Below are 13,647 nucleotides of genomic sequence, written 5' to 3'. Positions count from 1 at the left end.
GGACTTGCAGGAGAATTTGGGAGAAATGGAAGCAAGGGGGAGAGGGAAAAGTGGTCCAGGAAATCAGGGGGGCCGCAGTGGGACTTCCCAGCTCTCAATTTTACAATGTGGACAGGGTGGAAGGTGACTGCTGGTGGGTTCCCCCAGTAAGGCTTCTTGCAGAGATGGCAAACACAACCCCCTCCCGTTCCCCCACCACCTAGCTAGCCATCGCCAGAACCTTCCAGAGCCACTATGCTGAGACCAGGCTTCCTGGAACAGCTCCAGTTCTTAAGGACAGGGAGTCCAGGGCTGGGCTAGCCTTGAAATATGGTTTTATTTAATCTCCAGGACAAGTCCTATACTTGACCAGGTGACCACAGAGCCCCCGTTCCTGGAGACCGCTGCCAGGACCCCTCCCCTGGGCTGAGCGTCGGGACTTCCTAGACACTACCCATACCCCGGGATCTGAGGCCTCCCTCGACCCGACCAGGGCCAGAGAGAGTGCGGGTGTGGGGACTCAGCGGCTCCCAGCTCCCCAAACGGGTGCAACTGCCCCAGCTAAATCACACCTGAGTGACTTCCTTCTCTTTTCTTTAAAAAGAACTGAAACTCAAGCTCACATTCTTGAAAACCAAAGGCATCTCTCCCTGCCCAGTCCTATCCCACCAGTCTAGACCCTGTTAGTCTCCAGCCCGGCTCCCAGGGTAGGCGCGCCCTTCACTAGGATCCACCTGCGGCTCCTTCCCGTGCCACTCCAGGACAGCCTGTGGCAGAACCCGCCCAGGGAGGTGCCCTCGGCTGTGCCAGGGACCTGACGGCGAATGGACTCCCAATTCTTGCTTTTCTCCCACTTCCTGCTCCAGCTGAGAGGGAAATCCTGAAGTGGCCTCTTGGGATTGGGCACGTCTCCAATTCCATTCTGCACAGAGCATGCTCCGTGGTGCCTCGGGCCATAAGGACACCTAAGCAGTGGACATGGCCTCCAGCCTGGTGAGGGTGTGGACAGATGAGCTAGTGGTCCAGGTTGGCCCTGCCCAGAGCAGACAGGCAGCTGTTTTGTCCACCTGCCTCCTGGCTTGCTTGACAGGTGGCACAAAAGTTATCAAAGGCAGATAGGCCTGGACCACTACCATGTCTCAAGCATCCCTGCATATTAAAAGAAGAGGGGCTCCTGGGTGGCCCTCTCTGTTAAGCAAGCGTCTGACTTCTGCTCAGGTCATGATCTCAGGGATCATGGCTTCGAGCTCTGAATCCCTGAATCAAGCTCTCTGCTGTCAATGCAGAGCCCACTTCAGATCCTATGTCTTTCTCTCTCTCTCTCTCTCAGTCTCTCAAAAATAAATAAACTTTAGGGGCGCCTGGGTGGTTCAGTCGCTTAAGCCTCCGACTTCGGCTCAGGTCATGATCTCACAGTTCGTTGGTTCGAGCCCCGCATCGGGCTCTGTGCTGACAGCTAGCTCAGAGCCTGGAGCCTGTTTCAGGTTCTGTATCTCCCTCTCTCTCTGACCCTCCCTGGTTCATGCTGTCTTCCTCTCTCTCTCAGAAATAAATAAAACATAAAAAAATGTTTTTAATTAAAAAAAAAACTTTAAAGAAAAGAAAAAATAAAAGAAGAAATTCCAAAGCTGGATCATAGAGTGATTCATATTAAATGTTTATATTGAAGAAGTTAAGATAAAAAGGCAATGTCATATAATAGTGTTGTTCACAAGATAATTAATGGATTAAGAAACAAATGTAATTTACCTGCTAATGGGACCTGAATTTAAAGTTGTGTGATGAATATATTGTATATCTGTGGTTGTATATGTAACCTCATCTAGAGAAACTTCAAAAGTCTAAATTTGAGACTTTAGCTCACCTGGAGCCACCCCTTGGCCATCTCCCCTAATGAGGGAAGGTGGCTTGGGGTCAGAGTTACCCAACAGACCCTAGCCAAATACCCAGACAATAAACACTGCCTCATTACTAAACAGTGACTGTGAGTCAGAGTGTGTGCTAGAACTTGACATCTATCATTGCATTTCATCTAGACAAGAGCCTAGTGAAGCCTAACGATGTCCTTATTACCGGAGGAAGCAGAGGCACGGAGCCACCGCCCAGACCCTCTTCGTGGAAGGACGTGGTCCAGCTCCTGGGAGGCGGACAGCCTCAGGCTTCCAGCCCCTTCAAGGAGTGCCTCCCCTACAAAGAGCGGCCTTGCCCAAGGGCTCCCCCTTCCCCAGGCTGCCTGTATCCCTTGACTGATCTAGGCAGGGACAAAGAAGTGACCATTTGGGCCCAAGATGGGACAAGTCTGCTGGATCGTCTTGGCCCCAGAGTTCCCTATCGAATAGGTCAAGCCTGTCAGGCCTACGCAGAAGCTCAACTTCCCTCTCTGCCCAATCCACTTTCCTCCTCCTCCCTTCTGCAGACAGGGAGCCCGAGGACACTCCTTAATACACATCCTGCCTACTGCACTCTGTCTCTGGGACCAGGGAACCCAGCCTGCAATAGGCCTAGAGAGGTTAAGAGACTTTCCGAACATCACTCAGCAACCAAGTAACAAGTCTGGGCTGAGGAAGCAGAGGAAGAGTGGTAGGGTCTGAAGGGCTTTGCAATAGAAGAGGGAGGGGCAGGTGGTTATTCAGTTTCCTAGGATCCCAGGAAGAGCCCTCAGGCCCACAATTCATGGAGGTGCCAAGGACCGTATCTCCCTACTTCACTGGCAGGCACACCCACAGCCCAAGTGCCAGCAACTCAACTCGACTAGATCCTTCAGGAATGGCTTTTTGGAATTGCTCCTTGGAGGATGTGGAATTTGCAAAAAGCTTTAGAATGAACACATATGGAAGCTAAGAGGCCACACCAGGTGGCAGAAACTGGACGAGATAGTAGGAGGGGCAGGGGATGGTCTGCTGGAGTGACCTTATGGGATGACGAGCAGACTGGAAAGTTCTGTTGGGGGGGGGCTCTGAATGCTGGGGATCTGATGTAGTGTGTGTAAGGGACAAGCAGAGGCACTCCCTTAGCCTCATCTCATGCCATCCATTCACTCTCTCACTCACTCACTCTCTCTCTCTGACATCCTCCCCCAAATCCATTTCCTTTGGGGCTGGCCTGTGCTGCTGGCCTAGTCTGGCCATGGCTGATACTGAAACCAACTATTTTTAGCATTTGAGGACAGATGGAGTGGCAGGCCAGTTTCCATGACGCCAGGACTCCTAGAGAGTGGCTTCCTCCCCCCTGGGTCCCCGCCACCCCTGCTGGGTCCATCTTCTAATACCTCTAGCTCTCTACTTCCATGTGGTCATTCCTTGTGCAGCATCAGGGGAGGGGGTGGCGCGTGAGAGCAAAGCAGGAGGCGAGCAAATGAAGATAATGTCACCACCTGTCCCCCTACTCCCTGCATTAGACCACAGTCCAGGCTGAGGAGAGGTCCCAGCCATCACCACTGGTGATGTGGGCCTGGGGTCTTCTACTCTCCAGCCTAGCCACCCAGCTTCTGCCTTCACCTCCCACCTGCTGACAGCCCAAGGTTATAAATCCCTCAGAGCTGATGCGACCTACAGAGGGCTGGATGTCAAAGAGGTGAGAAAAGAATTCAGGTGAGAAAGTGAAGACAACTGCTCTCCTAGCCAGATGGTAGCTCCTATTCTGGGTCCTTGAAGCACCCTCCAAAGAGAATTCTGCCATTTGTCAGCTGTGACAGTTTGGCAAGTCATGCAACCTATGGTTTCCTTCTTCTTTAGTCAACAACCATTTACAGAACACTTATCACTTGCTACAAGCTGCTCTCTGTGCTAGAAAATCCACAGCAAACCAAATGGACACAAATTCTCTCCCTGGTGGAGCTTACATCTTAGTGTAATGGACAAACAAAACAAGTAAACTATATGTTTTGTGTATGCATGTTTAGGTGGGTGTGTATATACATACGTATGTATATGTGTATTTGCACGCATATGTTTTCCAGTCAAAAGGGCCTACAAGCAAAGATACTCCAGAGCCACGAGCATACCTGGTATCCTGATCTTGGTTTCTAAATACCAAGGGAGGAACCCAAGACTTCTCAAAGAAATTCTAGCACTGCAGCAGGGTAGGTACAGGATTAGCCTGGACTAGCTTGTTAGGCAGAAAGAAAGTGCTTGAAAAAGTGATGGGGCATATTCCGGGAGCACAGAAGCCCACTAAAGGGGCTCTCGCTGGTCACATCTGAGGCAATTTCTTAAAATAATAAGGAATTCTAGCCTATTGGGAAACCTAAGAAACCACAAGTCCACACAGTAGATAAATGGATAGACAGAGAAAGGCAGGCAGGCAGGAAGGCAGGCAGGAAGGAAGAAGGGCAGGAAAGGTTTTTGCTTACAGTAGAAATTTGAATCCCACGTAGTAAATGTAGAGGGAGTACCAGAGTTTGAAAACCATTATTATGCAGCTCTCATAGTAAAAATTAATTTGGGCATGAATCATCGTTGGATGCAAAGTCAAGTGTGAGTGTGCAATGAGAAGCAGGATGTCTGCATGGTCTTAAAGCCTCTTCCCACAGACCGCTTATTAGATGCAAAGAGGAAAACAACAACAACAAAACATGGCAAACCCTAACCCCATCTTGCCGGGAGATCAAAATTAACACCAGTAGGGAGGAGCGAAAGAACAATGTGGCTCAAACAGTGATATCCCGAGAAGGGCTCAATATTGCTTATGTAACATTCCAGCCAGGAATGCATAACTCGACTCTAATCACAAGGAAACATCAGACCACCCCGTTTGACATCTAAAGGGATGGGGAGGTAGTGGGTGGGGTCCAGTGGTTGCCAGCTTCCAAGGACAGGGCAGGGGAGAAAAAGTAAATAAATAAAGGGATGGAGGGAGGGACTAGATTCTTCAAAGAGGGTAGCGTCATAAAAGACAAAGTTTGTAGAAATATTTCAGATTAGAGGAGAATAAAGAGACAATCTAACTGCAATGTATCCGGGAGGAGAGGGGAGAATGCATACAGGTGTGAGATTAGATAAAAGTATCAATGTTCGGGGTGCCTGGTCGGCTCAGTCAGTTGAGCATTCAACTTGGACTCAGGTCATGATCTCACGGTTCGTGGGTTCGAGCCCTGCGTCGGGCTCTGGGCTGAGCGCTAGCTCAGAGCCTGGAGCCTGTTTCGGATTCTGCGTCTCCCTCTCTCTCTGACCCTACTCTGCTCATGCTGTCTCTCTCTCTCTCTCTCGCTCTCTCCCTCTCTCCAAAATAAATAAAACATTAAAAAAAAGTATCAATGTTCAATTCACAACAGTGTTCAAACATGTCAGTCTCTAGTAGAGATCTAGACTGTGGCTGTGTAAGAGAATATCCCTGTCTTTAGGAAATTCACGCTAAATCATTTAGGGGTAAAGGGTCACATGTGTGTATATATCACTTATTCTCAAATGTTTCATTAAAAAATGTGGGGGGGTGCAGTAAAAATGGGATAAAATGTTAACAATAGGTAAATGACGTAAGGGATATATGGGTGTTCTTTGTATTGTCCTTATTCTTTTTCTGTGATCTTGAACCGATCTCCAAACGAAATTGTTTAAAAATTTTTTTTAATATTTATTTATTTTTGAGAGACAGAGCGTGAGCCAGGGAGGGACAGAGAGGGAGACACAGAATCTGAAGCAGGCTCCAGGCTCTGAGCTGTCAGCACAGACCCCAACTCAGGGCTCGAACCCCAGAACCGTGAGATCGTGACCTGAGCTGAAGTCAGACGCTCAACCAGCTGAGGCACCCAGGTGCCCCCAAATGGAATTTTTTTTAAAGGAAAAACATATAGGATGATAGATGGTGGTGCAGTCTATGGAGAAAAAGAAATACAGGTTGCACATGTTAATGATAAAATGATAAAAGTGATGAGGGAGGACTTCTCTAGGAAAGTGATCTGAGTCAAGACCTGAACAGGTGAGTGAGCATGTAGATATCTGAGGGAAGAGCATTCCAGGCAGGGGAAATAATAGCACAACGATAGGAACCAGCCTGGCACCTTCCTGAGCAGGGGCCATGGCTGAGCTGAATGCCTGGAGGCGTGGAGGTGAGGTCAGAGAGATCCCAGCACCTGACTGGGCGGCACCTCCTGCATGGGGCATCTGAGAACCAGTGCGAACAAGAGGAAGGTCCCAGGGCTTTGCTGTGGATTTGCAGGACCTGCCCTTTGTTCCTGAGGCTTTGTTTGCTGTGTTGGGACAAGTGGCATAGGAAGCAGGAGCAGCCACAGGGGAGCAGGGAGTGGCTTGCTGCGAGAATCCAGCCGATGGGCAGGGACCCAGGGTGGGAGCAGAGGAGTCTGTGAGCGGTGCTTGGATTCTGGCTCTATTTTATAGCATTTGCTGATGGATGGGAAGTACAGTACAGGAGGGAGGTCAAGCTGCCTCGCGTGTTCTGGCCTGAACAGCAGCTACGAGGATGGCGTTGCCATAAACTGAAAGGGGAGGCCTGTGGGCGAGGCAGCTTTGCGGGAACCCTGAGGAATTTGGGTCTGGACGTATTTAAGTGGCAGATGCCCAGGAGGTATTTCTGTGGAGACGTGTAGCAGGCAGTTGTAGGTGGGAGTCTGGGGGCCTGAGAGGGGCCCAGGCAAGAGAGCCTGGAATTTTTAGGAATTAAAGATTTAGGAATTTTTAGGCCTAGGGGTGGATGAGGGCACCAGGGAGAGGGACAAGAAGTGAAGGGGGTGCAGGCAATGGGCCTGGGCCAGGGAAAGAGGAGGAGCAGCCAGAGCAGACCCGGAAGGAGCCACTGGTGAGCGGGACCAGAGCCTAGAGAGAGTGGCATCCTGGGAGCCCACGGAGGAGTGTTCCAAGGAGGAAGGAGTATTCAGATGTGTCAGAAAAGTCCGGGGAGTTGAGAACGGAGACCCCGCCCATGCGATTAAAGTCCTTGAGGCCCTGACTGCAGAGCTTTGTTAGGGTGGGAGGAAATCCCGACTGGATTGGGTTCAAGAGGGGAAGGGCGCTGAAGAGCTGGAGGCAGCAGCTACGCACAGCTTTCTGAGGTATTTTGCTGTATGGGAAGGAGAGAAATGACAGTCGCTGGAGGAGGAACAGGATAGGAGAGGTTTTTCCTTAACTGGAAGGGGGAGATTGGATCTTCTTTGCAGGGTCGTGGACAGGTTGCTGTATATAAGGGACTTCATTGTTTCTAGGTCAACGGAACACTACCCTGGCCTGACCCTGCTCTGGGCTGACCCTCCACTGCCCCCTGGATGAAAGCTTAGCCTCCTCTCTGTCACGTTCCTTTTATGCAGTAATTCTTTTTACTTTTTAAAAATTTTTAAATGTTTTGAGAGAGAGAGATAGAGACAACGTGAGCAGGGGAGGATAAGAAAGAGGAGGGGAGATACAGAATCCAAAGAAAGGCTCCAGGCTCTGAGCTAGCTGTCTGCACAGAGCCCGATGCGGGGCTTGAACCCATGAACTGTGAGATCATGACCTGAGCCGAGGTCAGATGCTCAACCGACTGAGCCACCCAGGTGCCCCTTTTATGCAGTAACTCTTGAAAGCTCTAGTCTCTCTTCCTGGAGCTCCCTCCCCATCTTCTCTGGCCTGTTTCTCCCATAGGTTCCTGGAAAGTGCCCCCTAGTTCTGCCTGCTGTGGCCCAGTGCTGTCTTGACCCCCACACTCCATGTTAAGGAGCCCCACTTTAATTCTTTGGAAACGTTTCAAAAATACTAAAGACCATTCACCTACAATTGGACTTCCAAGCTGAAGGTGATGAGGGCACCTCCAAACCCACACTCATTTTGTGGATACGAAACAAGAAGAGGTTTCTGGGAGCGGTACCAGTTGAGGGAGGGTGTAAGACGATGAATTCTTAGTGACAAAGTGGTAAAGACAAATCCAAGAGAAGTGCCAAGGAAGAACTGAGAGGTCTTGTCAACCATTGGGTGACAGTGTGTATGTATAGGTCAAAAGCCTTAAATACGGTGCTCTTTGATCTAGCCATTCCACTTCTAGGAATTTGTCTAGGAAAAAGTAGGCATTTAAGGTACTCAGAGCATGTAAAATTTGTTCACCATAGAGTTGTCCATAATTGCAAAATATTGGAAACACCCTAGGTGTCAAAAATAGAGGGCCGCTAGATATATAATGGCACAATTATACCACGGAATACCATGTAATCATTAAATAAAGACATCGAGGTAAATATGTCTTGTCAGGAAAAGTATTTGCGATAAGTGAGAAGAGCAGGTTACACCCACACACGTGTAGAACACAAAAGAGGTTATATATCAGTGGTAATGATTGGGTGAGTTCTGTTTGGCTTCGATAGCTTTGTGTTGTTTCATTTAAAAAGTAGGAAAAGTAGAAAAAAATTTACCATAGGAAAAATAAAAGGGTAATACTAAAGTTAGGAGAATAGATAAGATTGCCCAAGCAACAGATTCTAGAGAGAAGCTTGGAGAACGTCCATAATGAAGTAATGACTAGAGGAGGAAAAGCCAGGAAGGAATTCAAAGAAACAGTGAGGGGAGAGGCAGGAAGATCTCATGGAAGCCAAGAACAGGGGAGCATCCAGGAATGGCTTGCTTGTGGTCCTCACTGCTGGTTAGCTACCCAAAGTCATTCCCAGGTCTCTTCCACCTTGCCCACTGTCCTCTGGCAATTTCTTTACAGCTAAGAGTAGCCACGGGATAAGCTCCAGCCAATGAGATGTGGGAAGATGTCTGCCGGGGGGCTTTTGGAAATGACTTTTCTTCCCTAATCATGCTCAGAGAAAACCGCTGTCCTGTGTTGTTCTCACCGCCATCATATGGAGTCGTATGAGGATGTGATGCTTGGAGCTGTCATGCTGGCCAGCCTGTAATCATGAAAAAGGCCAGGGGAGTCAGGTACACTAACCCAGAGTCTGTCTTCTCTGTGAGATAACGAGACACGTCTATCACATAAGCTGTCACTTTGGGGGCCACCGGCTATTGTAGGTGGAGTCATTCATCTTTTTTTTTTTTTTTTTTTTTTGAGAGAGAGAGAGCAGGGGAGGGGCAGAGAGAGAATCCCAAGCAGGCTCTGTGCTGTTGGCCCAGAGGCCAGCACAGGGCTCGAACTCATGAACCATGAGATCATGACTTGTGCCTAAATCAAGAGTCAGATGCTTAACCCACTGAGCCACTCAGGTGCCCCAAACATTCTTTTTTTCAAATTTATTTCTAATTATTTACTTATTAGTTGAAGTCATTCTTAGCTGACATAGAAAATATAGAGAGTACAAAGTTCTTGGGGGCCTCTGAGCTTTGCAGATCTGTGACACTACATAGGGGAGCCACAGTGCAGGTGATAAAGGGTTGGTGTGGTGAGGAAGTACAGGCAGTGAGGCTGGACCCTGCTTATGAGAGGCTTGTGAGCAGTGGAGGATGAGATGACCTGGAGTCAGCTGGAGTCCCCGAAGAATTCTTCTGTCCGTTGCTGCTCTCCTGGCTCAGGAAGAAGACTGAGGAGACACACTTGTTTTTGAACCTTTAATATTCAAGTACTGAGGAGGTGCTCATCAGTTGGTTTTCACTATTATCATTATTCCATGATCCACCCTTGGAGATGTTACAATCTCTAGGTAAAGTTTAGGTGTCCTGAGGTGTACTGGTCTGAAGACTTGTCCAGCCGTCTTCCCTGGGAGACAGTAGGGTGTGATCAATGGAAAGCACACAGCTTTGGAGTCAGACTGAATCCAGTTACTTGCTGTTTACCCTTGGGCTGCACTCCTCTGTCACAGGTGCCTTACTTGTGAATGGAGATCAGAACACCTACCTTGTAGGGTTGGTATGAGAAGTAAATGAGAAAATGCATGAAAAATGTTGATATACAGTAGGCACTGGAATAACAGGAGAACTCTGTGGTGGACACAGCAGGTTGCCTTTTAAACATTCCTTTTTCCCCCTTCTTCCTAATAGAACCCCACTTTGGTCCAGGTGTCTCCTCCCAGAGGAGAAGCTGAAGTGGCATGTCCGAGGTGTCACAACCATTATAGTAAGTATCAGAAGTGGCACTTGAGCCCGGGTCTTCTGGCTCCCAGCCCATTGTTCTAATACTTCTCTTTTTGGGAAGAATTTGAGCATTTATCCAAAATGACAACTAGGATTTGGAAGTTTTTTGTTTTTTTTTAGTTTATTTACTTATTTAGAGAGAGAGATAAAGCTTGAGTGGGGTAGAGAGAGGAAGAGAGAGAGAGAATCCCAAGCAGGTTCCACACTATTAACACAGAGCCCGACGTGGGACTTGAACTCATGAACCAAGAGAGCATGACCTGAGCCAAAATCTGACAACCAACTGAGCCACCAGGTGCCCCAGGACGTAGAAGTTCTAAAGTATAGTCTGCTTCTCCCCATGAACAAGAGACAGCAGTCACAATGGCTTTTATGACCTAGTCTTGGAAGTGACATTCCATTTCTTCTGCCATAATCTACTGATTACACAGAGCGTCCTGATAAAATGCAGAAGGGTGTGAATCCTGGGAGATAAGGATCATCAAAGGCATTCTTGGGAGCTGGCTACCACAAGCATCTTAACATTGTTGTGAAGATAGTTTTGACTTTATAAATCTGCTGAAAGAGCTTGGGGACTCCAACCAGTCTACGGACCACACTTTGAGATCCAGTGACCCTGATCACACAACAAACTCAAGGCAATCTATGTGATTTATGCTCCTACTTTGAAGATGACTCTCGCTCTACTTCTCTTTGCAAATTCACCTAAGCTTGTGAGTCTCACTTTATTTATTAATTTTTGTTTGCATAATCTCTACACCCAACATGGGGCTCAAGTTCACAGCCCTGAGATCGAGAGTCACATGTTCCACTGACTGAGCCAACCAGGCACCCCATCAGTCTCACTTTAAAAACAAGTAAGCCAGAGGGGCCAGAGACTCTTAATCTACCTAGTATTTTGCCTCAGCTAATACCAGGGGGAGAGTGCTCGAGAAGCAGAGTAGGTTGTCCTTCAGGAAAGATACCATAAACCAGTGACACATGGTCATTCAGGTATCTCATCAAAGGCTTTTCTATCTATGGGCTCATCTTAAATTTTCTTAAATATTTTCAATCTGAACCACCTGCCCGACTAATCTATTCCACAGATTATCTGTATCAAGCAGTAACTTCTTTCATTGGTCTTTAAGAGGCAGGCTTAATCTCTACATGCCAAGACTTGGTGAAAATACCTATGTGCAACTCATGCAAACACTCTTCATGACTATTGAGACTCTAATCCTTTTTCCTTCAGAAGAGTCCTTATGTTTTTAGCATGTGATACAGTTGTGCCGTGCAGGGCTTCAGCACATAGCCTACATTCAGCTACACTGACATTTTTATCGATAAGGCAATAGTATTCCATTTTCCAAAGCTTGTCACGATTATGCTCAGGGTCTAGCTCATACAGTGGACAATTCAGTTATCGATCCAGCCACCTTCTTCCTTTTAATTCAGCACACGCTTCTCCTCCTCCCCCATCCCACAGGGTGCTGGTGGGGCTGTCACTCATACTCCACCCACTCTGGCCAGGGATTAGTCAAAGGAAGGATAACTATCCAAGTTGGACCTGGCAGGGTCTGGAATTGTTTTCAGGGAAGCCCAAGAAGAAGGCCCTTTTCCCTAAAGTCAGAGACCTTTAAGAATGAGCCCAGAGCTCATTTCCTATTGCTACACTCAGTAGGTGAAAATGTAGCCAAACAAGACCAACGCGCCAAGAATAAGACAAATACGAGAGTTTGAGGATCTGGATTCACTCCTGCCTGAGGCTGGTTCCAACTCCTTTCTTCCTATGATTTGACCCAAGAATGGCCAGTAGTGTTAAGTTTCTACCACTTATCATTGACAGAAGCCCTCATATAACTGACTCTGTAGGCCAAAGTATATTGTGAGGGATCTGCTCCCTGAAGGAGCATGTGTTAAGAGAGCATGTGTTAAGAGAAAACAGGCAGCTGGGAATGCAAGTAAAGATCTGGAAAGAGGGCTGAGAAGGGGCTGGCCAGTGAAAAGGCAGGCGAAACAAAGAACAGCATTCCATGGAAGCAGATAATTGGGTGGTAGGGAAACAGACACTCCCATAAACTTGGCGGGAGTGTAAATTGGTGTGATAGTTTTTGGAAGGCACTTTGGCAATGTCTCAAGGTTTGAATTGTTCTTGCTCTTTGAGCCAATAATTGTACTCAATGCAGCATTGTTTGTTGTGTGAAAAAAGCTGGCAATATTTGCATCGTCAACAGGGGATCAGTTAAGTAAATTGTGGAAACCAGTCCAAGCTCTGTTGCTAAGGGGAAAAAGGTATATAAGACTATGCAAAGTGTTTATATACATGTGTTTAGTGTGTGCAAAGGTGGCTCAGAGGACCGACCATACAGCAAGTAGTTAGCAGTAAGCTCTGTGGAAAGATGACTATAATCACAGATAATTCTGTTTGTACAAACTCAGAATAATTTTAGAGATTAATTTCTCTTTTATTTCTGCTGCTGTAATAAAAAAAATTGACTGATATTGCTTCCCTTCTTTCATTATTAGTTTTCTGAGTTCTAGGATCTCTGGCCCCAGGGGTTCATTCACTTATTTACTCATTTACTTGATCAAGTAACTGAGTGCCAACTATGTTAGGAACTCTTCTTGATGCTGGGCATACCAAAGCCAAATGGAATCATTATCCTCACGGATTTTATATGATTGTGAAAACAAGTATCAGATGCTGATGAGTCACGAAGCACAGAGGCAGAGAAGGGTGATAGGAGACTGGGTGGAAACAGTCAAATCCCGTTATATATAATGTGGTCAAAGAGAGCCTCATTGAGAAGGCAACATAAAAGATGTAAAGGAAGGGGGGAAGCAAGACATGCAGCTCCAGCAGAAAGGGTCTTCTGGGCACAAAGGATAGAACATAAGACCTTGAACCTGAAGGGTGCTTAATGACTTTGAGGCCATAAGGATCATGTGAGTGGAAGGAACAATGAGAAGTGAAGTCAGAAGTGAGGGAGAGGGAAGGGACAATGTACCAATGGATGTGAGGCATGGTTCCACTCAGCAACATGAGAAGCCTCTAGACTGTTCTAAGTCAACTTTAAAATGATCACCCGCCAGAGAGAGGACTCATAGCTGATTTCACTCGATTTAGAAAAAGTGCTGTGTCATTTCCTGTACTCATGTCTGGCAGAGCAAATCAAGACCCATTATATGTATTTTATAATGTTTCACTTTAGCTTTTAAAGACATATGCATTATTTTTATAATCAGTATAAAAATATTTTAGAAAGAATGGTGAGGTGGTCAATAGTCAATTCAGAAAAGGTCATGGAGTTAGCCTGTTGAGAAAAGAGTAAGGTAAGAAGTGGTGTTTTCAAAGAGCAGGATGGAAGCCAAATGGTATGTGATTAAGAACGGAAAAGGAGAGGGGCACCTGGTGGCTCGGTCAGTTATGTATCCAACTTTGGTTCAGATCATGATCTCACAGTTGGGGAGTCCAAGCCTCGCTTCAGGTTCTGTCCTGACAGCTCAGAGCCTGGAGCCTGCTTCAGATTCTGTGTCTCCTTCTTTCTCTGCCCCTCCTCTGCTTACACGGTCTCTATCGAAAATGAATAAATGTTAAAAGAAAAAAATAGAATGGAAAAGTATGCGAAATCGAAGCAGTGAATATAAGCCTGCCGAGAGACTTGGCAAAGGAAAGAAATAATGAATGGTAAGAACA

This window comes from Crocuta crocuta, unplaced genomic scaffold (genome assembly GCF_008692635.1).
Source record: "Crocuta crocuta isolate KB4526 unplaced genomic scaffold, BGI_CrCroc_1.0 scaffold170, whole genome shotgun sequence".
NCBI classification, from domain to species: domain Eukaryota; kingdom Metazoa; phylum Chordata; class Mammalia; order Carnivora; family Hyaenidae; genus Crocuta; species Crocuta crocuta.
The sequence above is the reverse complement of the archived record's forward strand: the minus strand, read 5'-3'. Positions refer to the sequence as shown.